This window comes from Gallinula chloropus (assembly GCF_964237585.1).
Source record: "Gallinula chloropus genome assembly, chromosome: 7".
NCBI classification, from domain to species: domain Eukaryota; kingdom Metazoa; phylum Chordata; class Aves; order Gruiformes; family Rallidae; genus Gallinula; species Gallinula chloropus.
In genome coordinates this window covers 7,834,208-7,852,038 of record NC_140092.1, presented here as the reverse complement: position 1 = coordinate 7,852,038, position 17,831 = coordinate 7,834,208, and the positions used below count along the sequence as shown (strand labels likewise).

Genomic DNA, 17,831 nt, shown 5'->3' with positions numbered 1-17,831 from the left:
TTTGAGTACAGTGTATATACTTATGCCTATGAAAAGGGGAACTTTGTTGACTGAGAGATTTTGGTTTCATGTGTTAACGAGTGAGAATCCAAGCAGAATTTGCTCCTATGAAAAGGTCTACAGTAATCCTGTTTATGTAACCCTTTCAAGAAACGTGGTCTTCTCTTCAAGTGATTTTAAATGAGGAAATTCACTCAGCTGTTTCTCTGTCTGTGTTGCTGTCTTCTGTGGACTCGCTGGTATAGATTACAGAATCTGAAAGCCCTGCAGGGACTTGCAGAACTGTTATCAGGTGCATTTTTATAAAGAATATATGTATCCATTAGAGTGCATTGTGTTGAGCTTAAATTACAACAGAGAGATTCCCTTCAGATGTATGAACTTTCTTTTTGGGTTCTGTTCAGTTGTAAATAGAAATGTCAATCAGCTTGAGAGGTGTTATGGTAAAAGTTATCTCTGGCATTAGAGCTGCAGAGATCCAGAGATCCATTTACTTTTTAGGTTGTTTGGCAGGTTTGTGTGTTCTTTGTCGAGTCAGACTGTCATACCTGGTCAGATTCCCTGGGAAATATCAGCACCTGATTGTTGTCTGTACTTCTTTTCATGTCCGGAGAAGCTGATAATTGAAAGACAATTAGAACTATAGTGAAGCTGCTTGTGAGTGGTTTTAAGATTTCTCTGAGAAATAAGTTTCTTGTGCAGCTGCCTGCTTTGTCTGTCTTGCTGACCAAAAACCTGGCAGTCTGCATATGAATGGAGTCTGAAAGTTTCTTCCTACCTGATGCAGGACAGGCTTCCAGCATGCCAGCTAGATGAAACCGCGGGAAGTCATGTATGCCCCATTCCTCTGTGGAGTTCTGCTGTGAATGAGATAACAGGCATCACGTGGGGATCAAGTAATAGATAAAAAAAGAGTGATGTATGAAAATAGGGCTTAGCTAAATCGCCCAGACTCTTGAAGCGGTTTTCTCATAGTTCAGGAACAGTGCAGGTTTATTCCCATTTTTTTCCATAAACTTGAGAATTAAAGATCTGAACTGATTACAACAGGAAAAACAAAAACAAAAAACCAAGACAATTTATGCACTTTTAGTAGGGAGCTGAAAAATTCTAATTTCTTTCATAAGTACCAAGGCTATTTGTTTCCACCCCTGATTGAAAAGTATATGCATCATAAATTTGTTCAAATGTTGGAGATGTTTTTAAGTAGAATGTTAAGACAGAATGAATTTTACACGTGTACTCAGGCTATTCATGTGCTATTCCAGAAATCAGTGAGGAAGTTTGTGCCAGTTTTCTGAAAATGTTGTTTGTTATAAGGACATTTGCAGTTGTCTGGTTTTGGATAGGTTATATCAGTTTTCCTACTTCTTTTTTTTTTCCCCTCAAAGGTTAATATGCCCCATTGAAATCTCTCTGCATGTTTCACACAAATGAATGGTTTACGGTATGTAAGACATGTCCTACGTCTGTCTGGAAATCATCTGTGCAGTCAGTAAGAATCTGGAACACAGTGCACCCAATGCAGGATGATAAATGATAAACTCTCTAAATCATATGAAAGCTTTGGTGCAGATCTAGGTTTCAGTATTAGTCTCCACAAACAGCTTGCAGATAGGCTATCTTCTGTCCTACCCTGGATTGTCATTATTCTGAACTTTGTCAACAATTTCCATGCTAATTTGTAGGAATCAGGTGCAATTTATGTAAATTAATAGTAAAATACCATTTTCCTCTTTTTAGTGCCATAATAACTATCATAAGTCTAAGTAATATTCTGCTTTCTACAGACCCTTCAATACGAATTATTTGTATTATAATAATAATAATAATATTCATTTTCAGAATGCAAAATGTATATACTTGCTTATACTTATTTTCTGATGCACTGCCCTCACTTAGATAACAGCATGCTTTCTGTGGTTTTGCCCAGTTGCCTTCAACTGCTGAGTGATTCTGTTGTTGTAGGAGAAGTATTTTCAAATACATGTTTTCAATATTGTATGATAGCTCTTAAAGTGATAAGTAGCAGGATAGATTTATGCACTTTTGTAGGTTGTGGGTTGTAGAGTCTTCATCTCTAGGTTAAATATTATTTTATGATGTATTGCCCTCACTTAGATCCCAGTATGCTTTCTGTGGTTTTGCCTAGTTGCCTTTAACTGCTGAGTGGTTTTACTGTTCTTATAAAAGTATTTTCAAATAGATGTTTTTAATATTGTATGACAGCTCCTAAAGTAATAAGTACCAGAAAAGATTTATTCACTCTCATGGGTTGTAGATTGCACAGACTTTGTCTCCAGGTTAAATATGTAAGTCTTCATAAATTAGGTTACGTCCCCCTTAATGAACTTTACTGATTTTTTGAAACAGTGATATATTAGGTGTAAGGAGTAATGTGTTGGTACCTAATCGGGATAGTTTGCTCCTAGGTATACCTAAATTTAAATTAATCATATTTCTTCTTGTTTGGGAAGTTTTTCCATTTACAATTAAAATGAGATACAAGATCTAAGGAAGCTGGGTGGATATACAGAATGTTATCATTTTATAATTAGGCAATATTCAGGGTATCAGTTTATATTTCAGTATGCTTCTAGTATTTTTCTGAAAAGATCGTCTTCTTCATATATAAGGATCATATAAACTTGATGAAGATACGGAAGAGGGTTTGTATGTGAGTAACTTCTTTGTATGTCAGTTAGTCTTGGTAAATTGTTGGAGACAGGGTGGTTGAAGAAGCATCATGAGATCAGCCCTTTCCTAAATTAAAATGGCTTTGTCCTAATGTTGCTTGGGAAGCCCAGATTGTTTTTCCAAAGCTAAATCACGTACAACAAAGCAAACTAAACTCCTCTTTCCTCAGGAAAAAAAACAATGGCACAGAAGTAATCATATGTTACTCTAAAATGTTGTTTCTGTGGTTTTGTATTATTGTTATTGATCTAATCTCCTGGTTTAGTAGCCCTGAGACTGGCAGTAGTAGAACTTTACAGCCAAAATTGCAATAATTGGGTTAAATTACTGAAACACTTGATTCCTCTAAAAGGTCAAAGCAGTTTGTGATCCCATTTTAAGAATCCTGGCTATTGACAGCTTCCCATTCATCACCTGGTAGACAGAGCAGACTCACAGACACGTAGGAGTTTCTTGTGGTATTTAAAACTGGTCTTGACAAGGACTGGATCTGATTGGAAATGCGTGGGAAATTACTTGTGGTTGCTCTGAAATTAGCAGACACTGAAGCAGTTTTGTCATCCAGTCTATCATCTGCTGGGAATTTCAACATTTCCACAGCTATGTCCCTCTTCACAGTGTTGTTCCTGGAAAGAAATGGAGGAATATTGATGTCACAGGATTGATAATCACTAGTATTTAATACTAGAAATGGTTTGCAATAAACGTGGGGTCTTTTTTGCCATTTTTCTTAAGATCAGTGTTGATGTCAAGAAAGAGTTATGTGCAGAATTACGAAGTACCAAAGCAATCATGGACCAATATGTGAAAGGACTAGCCAGAGCTGTCAGGGTGCTAAAGAAAAAAGAGATTATAGAAATTTTAATATTACCAATTTCAAGCATTCCTTAGAAGTAATTTGTTCAATTAAGGCTTCATATGTAACAAGATAAATCGAATTAAAACAGCTGTTGAAACAACTACTCAGATGCGGGTGAACGAGCAACGGATAGAAATCTTTAGCACAGAACTCCAGTGAAGTTTTCCTTGATTAAGTATTTCTGCTCGAACAGCGCTAGCAAGTCATTTGTCGACTGTGGTGTGTTTTGTAGTTTATTTGGAGCTACAAGCTCCAATTGTGTGTCCTGCATGAGAGGCCAGCAGGGCAGTACTGGGCAGTATGACTAACAGGAAAGCTCTCTCCCTTCTGCTTTTTTTACGTACTAGGAGCTGCAAGTTCTGGATACAGTTTTAAAAACCAGAAATAGGCAAATAAGGAAAGAAACTTGCTAGCAAAGGGAATTTATAATAGGTACCTTCAGCCTTTATTTGTCTGCTTTAAGAAGTCTAAGTCATCTTCTGATGGCTCGTCCATTGTTGCTCAAATACCATCTAGTGTTCCCAGGCCAGTGTCTGCTGAAGGTTCTCTTCTCAAGCCTCATTGTCATTGCCAATGACAATGTGCTTGTCTAGTGCTTTACATCCACAGATATCAAAGTATGTAAATACGTTTACTGTGAAAAAAGATGTCAAAGAAATAGATGGATAAAGAAAACTACACCCTGAGTTATCAATGTAATGTCTTTGTAAACTTACTGGTTTATAATTGACCCTTTTTTTTTAAAAAAAAAAAAGAACAATGATATTAGAACCAAGGAAGCAAAGAGTTGATCAGAGAACTCAGCTTTCCTCCATGATGAACAGTTGTGATGCAGTTCGTGAGCACAAGGGTTATCTCATGTAGACTGGGACTTCGAATAAATGGAAATTATCTCATCTGCTATGAAATGGAAGAATACTAGAACCTTACTGCTTAGTTTTACTCTTTTAGGTGATAACCTAGAGAACTTCATGAGAAAAACACTGGTGTGAGAAATGGACAGGATTCTGATTCGGTTTTTCTCCCTCAAGGAAACAACTTCTGTTAGTTACTTCCCCTATTTCTTCCTGCCGATGCAACATAGAAATTGTATTTTCAAAGTATCTGTTTTATTTGTTTATTTCTAATGAGTAAATGCTACTTTCCTACAGTCAGAAAGTCACCATAAGCAAAGGGAAATTATATACTGTGCAGTGTTTGTCTGTCACTGAGAACACCTTTACTTTTACATATTCTGCACAAGGGCTGAAATCTCTTTTAATGAAAATCTCTAAATGACTTCTAGTTATATTTATTGACACTCTTTTTTCACTCTTTCACTTTCTTAGTTACTAGTAAATAGGGGTAGTACAAATCAAAATATGCAAAATTTCTACCAAGTTTTGAGAAAATTTATTACCTTTCAGTACTTAAGGCTGAAATAGCAAAAAAAAAATTAATCTGCCTTTTAATTATCAAAATGCAATAAAATTAAATTGATGTTCTGGACTTTTTTAAAGCAAGATATTTAGAGCTAATTAGTTTCATGGTTTACTGAGTAGAAGAGCAAACATTTTCTAAGAACACAGTTTTGTCAGTGATTAAGGGAAAAATGGCATGCCAGACTTGGTAAGCAGAAGAAAATAACCTGAGTAATGAATTCAGGTGTACCCATTGTGTTTAGAAATATAATAGTGCTAATAATTCTGCTGGGTTTGGGGGGGGGGGGGGGGTCTGTAGAATTCAAAATGCTTTACAATAGCAGATCAAATTATTTCCTGATATATGCAAATATATGAGGACAGTGAAGCCAGGGAGTAGTAAAATTCACAGCTTGTTCTATGAAGTAAAAAGGATGGGTCAGATCACATGTTTTAAATTCCTGTATGTGACAGGGCAATAACTTTCATCCATTGGCTTTTTTGATTAATGCCATAGAATGTTTTGACTAAACTATGAAATGTGTTTGGTGAAAGAAGAGGCTGAGTGAGTGCAAGTGATCTTTTTTTGTCTGGGGTCTTTGTGTTGAGGTCAGTGATATTCTCAAATTGTGAGGGTTACGTGCTTCTTCAGTGGGGTGAATCCAAAACTGGACATATTCAGAAGATGACAAGGGAAGAAAGAGTGATCACTGAATTTCAAAATTTCTTCCTTTTTGCTACTGTTAAAGTGTCTGATTCTAATATTTTACCCACATCTTTACCTAGTGAGTCATGATGTTTGTTTCTCTATATCACACTCAGATTTACCCTCCCTTTTAAGTAGGTAGTGTATGTTATTTGGTATATAAACAGAGGGAATTTGGTATATGTCTCAGAAATCAGGAAGGTCAGCTGCACTTGTTATATTATCTCTCTGATGCTATCCTTGTTAATATGCTTCCTTTTGTTCCTAAGATGTTTTAGAAATAAACCCAAATAGAAACTCTTAAAGTTTATTCAATAATGGATTTACTCCTTTGACTTTACCTTCCCATGTAAGTTTTCTGTGCATCATAATTAATTCAGATTGCTATTTCCTTTTTTTCCATGCATTCACTATTACTGTCACATTTATAACTAATACAATATCATAGAAACAAAATGAGCTTTCAACCAAAGCTTTATTTTGGCAATCTAATGCATCTCCCCATAGAATTCCTAATTTTTATTATGTTCTTCTGTCTGATTTTTCCATCAGTCACCTTCACTCAAAATATTCCTCAGCTTCAGAAAGCCAGGCTTTTTGACACCCCAAGGACATACAGGTTTAGATATATTAGATACCCACATTTTGAATTCAGTCTTCATTAATTTTGCTCAATTTTCAAGTTGATTTTTTTTCAGTTGCCTCATTAGGTCAGTTAAATTTGCTAATTTTTTTTAGTCATAGAATCATAGAATGGTTTCGGTTGGAAAAGAACTTCAAAATCAGAGTCCAACCATCTATCCAGCCTTACTAGGTCCAGCACTAGACCATGTCCTATGTGTTCTTACATCAAAGATGAAAGGTTATGCAGCATCACTTGAAGTATTCTAGACAGCCTAATTATCTATTTTTATACTTTGTATTTTGTCATTGCCCTGTGGTCCTTTTCTGAATTCCCTGCCCAAATTTCTTCATATAAAATTACAAATTATTTTCTATCTTCTTAAGGTTATAGAGGAGATCTTGTATGTTAGCTATATGTTGGTTTTGGGTTTTTTTTTTTAATAGGATAGTTCTTCTTTTAGTTATCTGACCTATTTCTCTGCTGACTGACTATTGATGATTTGTTCAGCACCTGTTAGAAAATTTAGTTCATCCGGAGTGAATGCTGCCTAAATCTAATGAGGCAGATGATTTAATCTGGTACGACACCTCTGGTTTTGACTTCTGTGGTCATTTTCCCCACTGGTATCTCTGGAAGTAATTTCTGATTGTAGTTGTCCAAGCTTTATTTCTGATATCCCTTACTGTCATTTTCTGATAACGCTACAGAAGCATTGGAATATGTGCTTCTCCGGGAACACTTTCTTTTCTGGATCAATAGTCCAAAATTATTCTCTTTCAAACAGAGAGGTGAAACTTGGATCATCCAAAGCAGGCCACATATATTTTCTTATTGTTGGTAATGTGACATAATGAAAGAAGAAGAGATAAATCAGGTGAATACCCGTTTATTAATCAAGTATTTATTTCCCAGTACTTAAAGCTATTTTAGGAAATACTGTGCGCTTTTACATAGAAAAAGTGTAATTATAAGTTTAATACTCATTGCTAAGAACAAATTCTAATACAGAAAATTCCAGCAAAATAAACCAGTATGTCTGAAGCAGAAAAGAGAAATGGTTCTTAGAGAAGTGAATTTTTAGGGCATTAAGGAAGATCTCTTCACTGAACGTATGCATTATGATAATGTGTAACTCACCAAATGTTGTAGGTACATCAGAATCGACTCTTGTACTCTGAGGTCTAACCCTACATCAAGAACATTTCATAGGGAGTTTTTGGCACAAGCCTGTTTCATCTTCTCTTTGTCTATACTTTGAGTAAATCCCATTTGGTTTCACTTTTTATAACAGACTTCACTTCCAAATTATTTGCATAAATAGGTTTATTTAAAGATCCCTGTTGGAGTGGAACAGGATTGAGATACATGAAATCTACCTGACATTTGTTTTTTGGTTCCTGTATTACTCTTTTCCATCAGGCTGAAAACTTTTGTGTTCAGTGGTGGCTTGCTATGGCAAAGGCAATCATCCCATTATGTACACAGCTGTGAAGTTACATAATCTTGTGTTGAAATCTTTGATGGGATCGACCAAGTATGAAGATAGGAGTTTCTGTGCATGTTTGTGATGAGAGGGGAGAGAAAAACTTCTGGAGAAAGTCTTAATGACCAGCAAAACAAAAGTGTAAGATATATTATTTTCAAAGAGAAGGAAATAATTAGTTGTCTGCAGTCTGTAAGGAGTGTCACACCTCATGGTTGCATGAGTACTTGCTGGGACACCGATGAAAAGAGATGCCTTTGGACCCCTTACATTATCCTTACTCACTGTCTCCCTGGCTTAGCAAAAGTGAATAATTGATAAGAGATCTCTTGTAAAAACTACTTTTCTATCTCAGTCCTGAAAAGTGCTATTGTTCTACCTAAACTATCCAGTTTACCTAGGTAGTTGTAAGAAAGGCTTACACTTTTACATACTTCAACTCAGAGGCTAACGTTGCTCCTGTATTACAGAACGGTCAAAACCCTGCTGTCACCAGGATTAGTGTTTTCTTGAAGAACTGAGTCTACTAATGCATGATCAAGACACATATTAAAGCATTTTTATTACCTAGTTTATAAATATTTCAAAGCTAATGTAATACATTTCAAGGTTAATTGCTACTATTATCTCCATTTATAAAACCTTATGCCCTCTCTTGTATTAAAGATAAATTATTATACAAGTATGTGTGCATACCTGCTGTGTGCATTAGAGGTGTTGGAGTAATTGTATCAAAAAATTTAACACCTTGATGGATGAGACAGTATGTCACATCAGTAAAGCACAGAAATGAACAAATCTCCCCTTCCATACTTGTTTTCAAAAGGTCTTTTGAGGAGATCAGTCATCTTGCATTTCACATGTTATTTGTTGCTTATCAGACCCAGTTTCTTGGAAAGTACCCGGTCAAGGATTTTAAATACAGTGAACAAGCCGTCTACGAGATGGTCTGTTCTTTTGGTAGGAGAAACTCATCAGCATTTTTTTTGTGTTTCTACCAAGTGATGGGGTGGCTGTAGGTCATCAGGGAAGTCAATTGCTGCTGGTGAAAAACATTATCTCTATAAAGCTACCTTTTGCCTGTCTCTGAGGAGCTTTCAGGAACAACAGAAACAAGATGCAGCCTGCATAAGTTTCTCTGATAGTGGCAGCTCACCTGTTGTGCTTAAAGACCAGGCAGAGGTTTATCTTGTAGTGCCTGTGTAGTGAACCTGGTATTTCTAGAAACCAAATTTGTGCAGATAATCCATAATCATGTGTAGTAACTCTGTTCCCTGGGAACATAAGACCATATTTGATACTGTATGAGGCCTACCCACTTGGAAATAATCTGAGTAAAGCCCTTGAATATTTTTTCATTAAAAAGAACCTTCTTTCACACCGGGTCAAATTTTATTCACCCTTAGGATATACATGTTAAATATTTAAAATATCTTAACGTGCCATTTGAATTGCCTTCTTTGAAGGCTGAGATTTAAATTTGTATTTGCAAGACAGCAAAAGTACCTGTACTCCCCAAAAATATTTACTGAACATCTTGCAAGATCTCAAGGACAGGAGGTGCATCAGATCTTTGCCTTGCTTCATTTGTATCTCACAGCTAGTGATAAAAGGAGGTTTCTAAATTTTGAGGTTTCTAAATTTTTAATATATTTGAACAAAAATTATTTTAATATGGTCATTATGTATATTTTATGCAACATAAATCTAGATTTTCTGACTTCTAAAGCTTATTTTACAAATAAAAGCCCTGCTCTTACACAAATATCACAATGTAAATGCCATGCTTGAAAACCATTTGGGATTTGAAGAAAAATTAGAGCTATTACCCTCTTAGACAAAGCTCAGAATTCACATTCTGGCCAACTTTAAGGCTGGATAAGTAATCTCAGATGACTCAGGTTACCAGAACTTGAGTAATTGTTTTCAGAAGAAAGAGGTGTAACTGAGGGCAGAATATGGTGCCAAAGTTGTTGTTCAGCAAGTTGGCAATTGCAATATAATGAAACATAGTTCATTTGCCCACAATCAAATTTGCTTTAATAGTTCAGGAGTAATAAAAATGTCATTAAGGCAGGAAGGAATTGTCAATCAGCTCAGATGCTGACCCATTCAGTGAGAAGACATCACCTTTGAATTATCATTGCAAAATTTTTAATAATCTGCCAAAATTCGTATTTCAACTATTACTTAATTTTCCTTACCATGCTCATCTAGGATGTATTAAGAGGCAATCACCTTCTGGATTTTGGAAATTTTTATTAAGCCAATACTTAATAGACCTAAAACATGCATATTTAAAAAGCAATCTTACTGTAAAAGCTCAAGTTACAGATTCATCATGACATCCTTTGACAAGCTGGCCAACATGAAATTACTGTCACTGTTAGAAATGTGTAACCACTTTTGGCTTTTGTTGCTGTTCAGCTCAAGAACTACTGGTGTAGTATCTTTGTCTGTGTTTTGCTAGGTTTAAATGACTGTGTAGCATCAGATAACTTTGGTGTTTGTAGTTTAATTTATTTTTTGTGTTTAGGAACTTCTTCACTTCTTCACCTTTTTCACTTAGGAACCAAGTAAAAATAGCACTTTGTTTTCCAGATTCAGAGTAAGCTTTATGGTTCTTTCCTGAAGCTTTTTTATTTTTTAATGAACTTAGAGGACTGATATTCAAACTTTACACAGGATCCAAAACTGATCTCAGACAGGTCAGAGGTAAGAGGTAGTATCCCTGCCTTGCCCATACTAGATAATTTACTACTAATGGACCTGAGCATTAATTAGCTCATCTTGCACTTTTATTTCAAATAGAGATATTCACCTTAGTGATAGCACACAGAACTAAAGACAAGAATATGTTTGTCTCAGTAACCAAGTACATGGTTACTTGGATCTAATTGAAGCTGATTTCAGTCTTGACCTCAGCTGTTTCTTGGAAGTGGACAGTAATTGGCAAGTGATTCAAAACCTCAAGCACTACCCTTGCCAGGCAGATACAAGGTGAAAAACATCCCCATTCATCCATCAGATGGCTTGTCAGTAGAAGGTCTTTTCTCAAATAATACGAAGGGGAATGATTGCTTCTCTCTGAGTCAACCACAAGTTCAGCCTGACCTGGTTCGGACTCTGTAGATGTTTTTCAGTAGCAGACATAGCTGTCAGGGGCTATCCCAGTGAATGGTGAAATTCAACAGCTGGTGAATCAATCTGGTACACCACTGTGGTTTATAGTGCCATAATCTTGAGGATGGATTGCTGTTATTGAGTCCTTGATTTCTAGTCCTGTGACATCTTGCTTTGGTATTCCTTCATGCAGTAACCTGTCAGGAGTGAAATTTTCTTCAACATCTATCAAAATGTTGGAAATTTCCTGTCTCAAGAGAATCTGGAGAGTGTTCCCCTCTTAATTAAAAAAGGCCTTCATAAAGTTTGTGCCATCAAACATCACTTAATGTTGGTAACACAAAGGTCCATCCAATCCTACCTTCCACTCATTTCCATTTCACTCTTAACACTCAAGAATCAAGACTTTCCATACCCTCATGACATCTTGAGCACCCTAATGATTTTATAGCCACTATACACCCATCTGTAAATTTCATTTGAATTTCAGAATGAAAATGCATTTGCAGTTGCACTCACGAGTCAAGTCCTCTGAATTTCACCTTTTTCTACCTCTGTACAAACATTAGTATCAAGAGCAGCAGAAAGGGACTGTGTTGATATTATCCAGTAAACAAACCCAGTAGTTCTTTTTTGTCTTAGTTTTGGGGTTGGGGTTTTTTTTTTCCTTTTTCTATTAAAGATAATTTCTTTGGGAAACCGAAGATATCCCATGAAGTAGAAAGCTTGGATGCTTTCACCTTTTGGCAAGTGACTTTCACATCTCTGTACATAAATGTGGGAATAATATCAGATTCTAGGCAAAGGAACATGTGTGCCCTTGGGTATATGTGTTCACTGCATTAATTCTTTGTCTTCTTCAGCACTTACCGATGTCTCTCCAGGGATGCTTCCACAAGAAAGTAGTTAATATTCCAGTTGTAGGAACCAAATCCCTTCTCATTTCAGGAGAAAGAGCATTTACAGCAGACACTTCTAGGTGCTAAGGATCCTTGTTCCTCAGACATCTGAAGGTGTATTGAGGTACAGCTAGTAGTATTCCAAATTGTAGAAAGCAGATGGAGTTAGGGAACACAACTTGCTAAATCACTGTCCAGTCTTAATCCATTAGCCTGTGGCTCTCTGCTTGATGTGGCAAAGGCATTAACAATATTGATAATGCATTTGGGAATGCTTTTATCTACATCCAGAATTGTTACATTTGGTATAATGGCTTTGCATACTTACTGCTTAGAGTAACTTATAGTTGAGATATGCCTTTGCAAAATCCAGTATCCTCTGAGCCTCTTCTGTGGTTTATCTACTGTAATTTACAGTTGTTTTCTTTAGATCTATGGGCATTGATCTTTTTCCTGTGTTTTCCTTTGAGATCCTAGCTCTGTGTTTGCTGTAGTATAAATCTTGATGGTTACTGGTGGCTCGGTTTAAACAACACTTCACTAATGTGACTTACCAGTTGTCATATCGCACAGCTGACCCCATTCAACTCACAGCCTTTTACCACACCAGGTATGGTTAAAGCAAAAATCTTTCACTAATACAGGGTTAATTAGTTTCATTCTGAGATGACTTTAAATGGTTTTCTCTGCTGTACTTTTGCTGACATAGACATATGAATGTGATCACTGCACATCTTAGAGAGGCAATGACCTGTTTGCTTGATTCACCTTGTGTTTACCTATAACACTTACTTTAGGCAATAGTTACTAAGAATTTGGGAGTAATTGGTTAATGATGGGAATATAGCCCACAGTTCATCACCTGGGAGCAAATGTGTGCAGAACACAAACTGGCCATGGGGTGCATAGGTAGAACAGTTTCCTTTCTACAGACTGTTTATCAGAATTGGTTGGAGAAAACATAACTTTCCGTCTACCCCAAGCAAGTATTAGGAAGGACACTTCAAACTCAGTTGGGTTTTCAGTGAGCAAAACAATTATACTCAAAATGATGAGATATTTGGGTCACTCCAAGGGAACATCTTGTCTGGGAACTTGTCTCTGGCAATGGCATACAGAGCTCAGAGAAGCAGCATATGCTGGTCATACTTCTTAAGCAGAAACTTCAGCATAGGATATTTCTTAACCTCTTCTGTTCTGAATTACTGTAACTACTTGTAATAATGTTCTCTTAAAAATGTCCTGTGTGGAATTTTTTTTCTATCTATACAAAGCAGAAGTAGAGGTAATCCCAGGAAAGCAAGGCTCTGATGTGGCAAACCAAAGGTGTGGTTGAAACATACTGACAAGTCAATCCATGCCACAGGGGCTCTGCTTTTTATATCTCATAAATGCCCTCCCCCATCCAGCAGCAACACTGCAATTCCACATTCAGTTCATCTGTGTGTGTGGCTAGCAAGTATCTTTTACTCCCATCTCTGCTTTAGATCTTCTTTAGTTACAGTTTCAGACAGTAGTTTATAACACCAGCAGTAGTGTTTTTTTCTGAGTATTAATCACTGGGATTCATTAATTTTTGTTGGAGCAGCTCGGAACTATTCTCCAAAGCAGAATGTGGGAGGAATTTATAAGTTCTAGTGTAGAAATGCTGTAGTTCTGATATTGACTTTTTTTGAGTCTTCAGTAGTTCACCTGGGACAGTGGGACTAAACCAGCTGCAGCAATCAGTGATTTCTGATAGGAAGCATTCTCTTTTTGACAGGGGTAAGCAGTGGTAGATTTCTTCCCAGAGGAATTTCTGTCAGCAAATTGTGATTTGCCAACAAGTTGTTGCATGCTTTGACAGGATCTGGTGCTCCTGCGAGTAATGGGCATAAAGAGAGTCTTTGGAAAACTTTTTCCTTCTGTATGTTTCCAGCTGGTGACAACCCTTGAGCTAGCTAACCAGTTTCTTTAAAGGTGCTCAACGGCTGTGCTGTGTATTAAAGAAATTAATGGAGCACAGCTGAAGATCCTAGGAAGAATGTCTGTGGAACAGGGTGGTCTTAGGAGCAACAGATATCCAGAAGCTCTGATTTATTACCATCAATAAAAAATTAAAGCCAGGACTTCTCCTAGAATTTCATACTCTGTAAGGGTAGACCTCCACTGATGGTTCTGTTTCAGGAAGAAGGAATGTGTACTGAAAATATGAAAAAGCTACCAAAAAATAAGCAGAGTTATATCTTTGGAGTTACTAGTCTGAATTCAAACTACAGTACTCTAATTAAAATCTCAACAAGTGTTTGGTATATAAAATTTACGAAGGTTTCACAGATTTCATAGTAAGTTCTGGTATTTTTTGCCAGAAGAAGTGGTACAAGTTCCACTGTGTGCAGCAGTACTTTATTTCCTTTATATCTATACAGAAGTAATTGCTCAGTGTTTGCAAGGAAAGGAGAAATTTTTCCTGGTATGCCTTGCAAGTGATGTATAATGCATGATAAAGGGATTGTTTTATAAAGGAATCTACTCTGCATTAGAGCCTAACATATAATTATCCATTACAGAAATTGAAGTGCAATTGCTGGACTGCATATTTCTGCCTTTGTCTGTTACCCAACAATCACATTTGGGTTTTAATTGCTAATTTTCTTCTGTCTTCTCTTGGCACCACCATTACATTTCTTGTTCTCATCATCCCATTTCAGTCTGTTTTCTACCTTAAAGCACATAATTTTTAAACAGTTTAGTGTAAGTGATAATTAGCGGTTTTCTCTTTTATACAGCTTTATGAAGATTCAGCAAGTTTGTACAGCAGAAGAGGTTGTAATCTGTTTCTTATATTCATACTTGTTGTAACTATGAAGACATCTCTCTCTGTCTAGCAAGTATCTTCAGTTGTGTCTATCGTGCAGATCAGACCCTTGCAAATGTGATTTCTCAAGTGCCACACTTCTAAATAGTACATAAATTAGTATCTTCAGATAAAATGTGTATTTTGGCCATATTGTATGTAATTAGAATAAGCATAGATTGAATATTAGAAAATTTTTTTTTACTGAAAGAGGCTGTCAGGGCCTGAAACAGGCTGCCCAGGGAGGTGGTTGAGTCACCTTCCCTGGATGTGTTCAAAAAAAGGGTTGATGAGATACTTAGGGATATGGTTTAGCATAGGATGGGAATGGTTGGACTTGATGATCTTTAAAGGTCTCTTCCAACCTTGTGATTCTGTGATTGCCTATAATGCAAACAAAGTCACTGTGTTCTCAATAGCATTAGTAACACCACTCCAAAATTGGGAATTCTTTCAGTATTTGTTCTCATCAACCTGGAATTACTTTGCATATTTAGAGAGGACAGGATGGAGAGAGGAAAGTGAAAATCCAGGAGGCAGAAAAGCAACATTTCACTTCTTGAATTTTCTGTGACTAAATGCTTATTTTCTAAAGTAATAAGCAACGTAAGGCAAAATTCTGTGGTAAGTAGTCTGATAGTCAATATATCCTGTGATTATTGACCTACTGTGCTAAAATAGTGACCCCCCAGTTTAAAGCAAAAAGCAATGTAAGCATTTTGAGATTTAATTTGTGATTTAACATGATAGCATGATATCCTGGAGTGGCAAAGTGCATACTAAGGGAAGTCATACTTTGGTAGTTACAAGTGATTGTACCTGTGTTGTCAGAAGAAAGCTAGTAGAGGGTTGAAAAAAATTTAACATGTAACAGTCCCATAGTTCAAAAGCATACATGTTAACTACATAGTAGGTTACTTTTTTTCAGCACTGCAAAATTTCTAGATGTCTCAGTTAATATTTGCCTTTGTTTCTTAATCTTCACACATTCTGTAGTGACTTACAGAAAAACATGTATTTCAGTGCAAATAAAACAACAATTTCTACTTAAGACCCTACAGAATTCCTCCAGAGAAATTTATTTTTTTTTTTAAAGCTTTTCAGTATTCTCATGAGAAAAAAAAAAAGGATGTTTCAGATATTATAGACATTTAACAGTTATTTGGTAGGAGGTACATATTGCTGCCTGTTAAAGCTATTCAACAAAGTACTTGTCAAATTGAGATCTTCATACATCATTGCCTCCTAATATGTTTAAAATGTGTATTTACTACTGTGAGGTCTGTATGTGCTAAATGAAATATATGTCTTTAAAAGACAGAGTAAAGCATGATTATAGTTCCATGTCAGTTTGACATTTTGTGATATATTACAGAATTAATGCAGGTTACTAATTTGGAGCTACAGTCTGAAGCAGAAACTCTTCTGCTGAGTATAGAAAAAAACATGAAGTCTCGGGGGTTGCTGAGTCATATCAAGAAAAACCTGTGCCATTGATTGCTGCTATGCAGTTCTCTGTGGGTCTTTTTTTGTGGGATATTGCTTACAACATGTCTTGCAGAAATGATTCAGAAAGTGCAGTTTAAGGCTTAACTCGGTGTGTCTTTCATACGGATTTGAAGGAAACTGAAAGGAATCGTTCCTGAGAACTGAAATAATGCAAATAGATTGAAGGGATTTCTTTGATTTAAAAGTTTGGAAAGGAACATCAACACTCATATGGAGGGAAAAAGAGGAAGAGTGACTACAGGAACACACTTTTGTTGTGCCCTTTTCAATTCAAAAGTTATAAATTTTAGAAAGATGTGAGCAAGAGTTAATAATGCCTTGCTGACAAGCTAGCTGCTTTGGATTTTTCAGTTAGTTTAGCAGGGAGCTCTCTAGGAACATGTACATAGATAGACCCAACAAACACAGCCCGTATTGAACTGTTTTCAATAATATTTCCAGAACACCAAATATTGCCTCAGAAGGTGAGATGGATTATTATGTTTCCGTGAGTTTTCTCTAATTTAGATTAGTTTTTGGAGAAAAGAGAAATGAGATCCAGCTGGAGAAAAATTCAATACTTGATAATTTTATTATCAAGAAAATATAGGTCCACTCATACAAATGTAAGATCTGTAATAAACTGCAGAATGCATAATTATTTGTTAGCTTTTCGGGTTTTTGGTTTGGTTTTTGGGTTGGGTTTTTTTTAAGATTTAAGTATGGAATTGAAGATGGAATTGAAGTTTCATGATGTAATTAACTTTATGTGATATTGTATAAAAAGACTATATAAAATAAAGCAGTTAGATATTGAAGAAAAAACATTTCCAGTTTGGTTTCCTGCATAGGTCAATAACACAGACTTTAAAATAACATCCTAACAATAAGTGGTTTAGTATTCAGTTTATTAAAAAGTTGATGTTTTGATTTATCTTTTTCTTCTCCTTATTCAAAAGTGTGTGGGATCATGCACATATGAAGGAAAGAGAGAGAATTTCCTGAAAGATTTGCAAAAGAAACAGTAATTTTTTGTCTCTCTTTAAGATTAGCAATAGATTAGGTGTGTTCCACATGACTTACTGATATTTGTGTTGGTATGTTTGTCTATGGTGTAATGGTTTCTGATGCACAATTTTGCATTAAAAGTTATTATTCTAGCCCCTCTCATTTCAATGTTGAACTCACTTTACAGAGACTGTATCGAATGAATGCATACGTATGCATTATTTATAAACCACAACATTTGGTTTGTAGTATCTAGAATCTAATGACAGAAGTGAACATTCAGCTCTGCACATCCAGCTTTGGATGTAAGTTTTAATCAAGCATTTGTGCCAAACGTTGATTATCTGTTAATCAGCTCAAATAAACCTGAGCCTGAGTATCACATGGCACATGAAAAGGGCTATTTTTAGATTCAGAGACAGTCAACATTAAAGTAGAATTAAAATTCTAGAGATGAGCTGCTAGAAGGCTGATCTGGAAAAATATTTTTACCTGTACAGGATTGACTTTTTGCTGTTAGATAGAGAGCTTCATTTCACAGTCAGTAAGAAACAGTTAGGATTTAATTTGTCTATTATTTTACCTTTACTCATAACAGATTCCATGAAATGTCTAGTGTAAAGCTGGGGAAAACATAACCAAATACACTCTACTGTGATGGACAAACTGATTACGTTGTAAATCTGTCACAAATTGGTAGATGAATA

At 35.9% G+C, this 17,831-nt stretch overlaps 1 protein-coding gene across 6 annotated transcripts in view; it reads left to right on the top strand.

Moving 5' to 3' along the window:
• Positions 1-17,831, top strand: part of KCNIP4 (potassium voltage-gated channel interacting protein 4) — a gene marked incomplete at both ends in the record, with an annotated part of 400,855 nt that overhangs the window by 210,863 nt on the left and 172,161 nt on the right. The gene's annotated exons all lie outside the window — the stretch shown is intronic.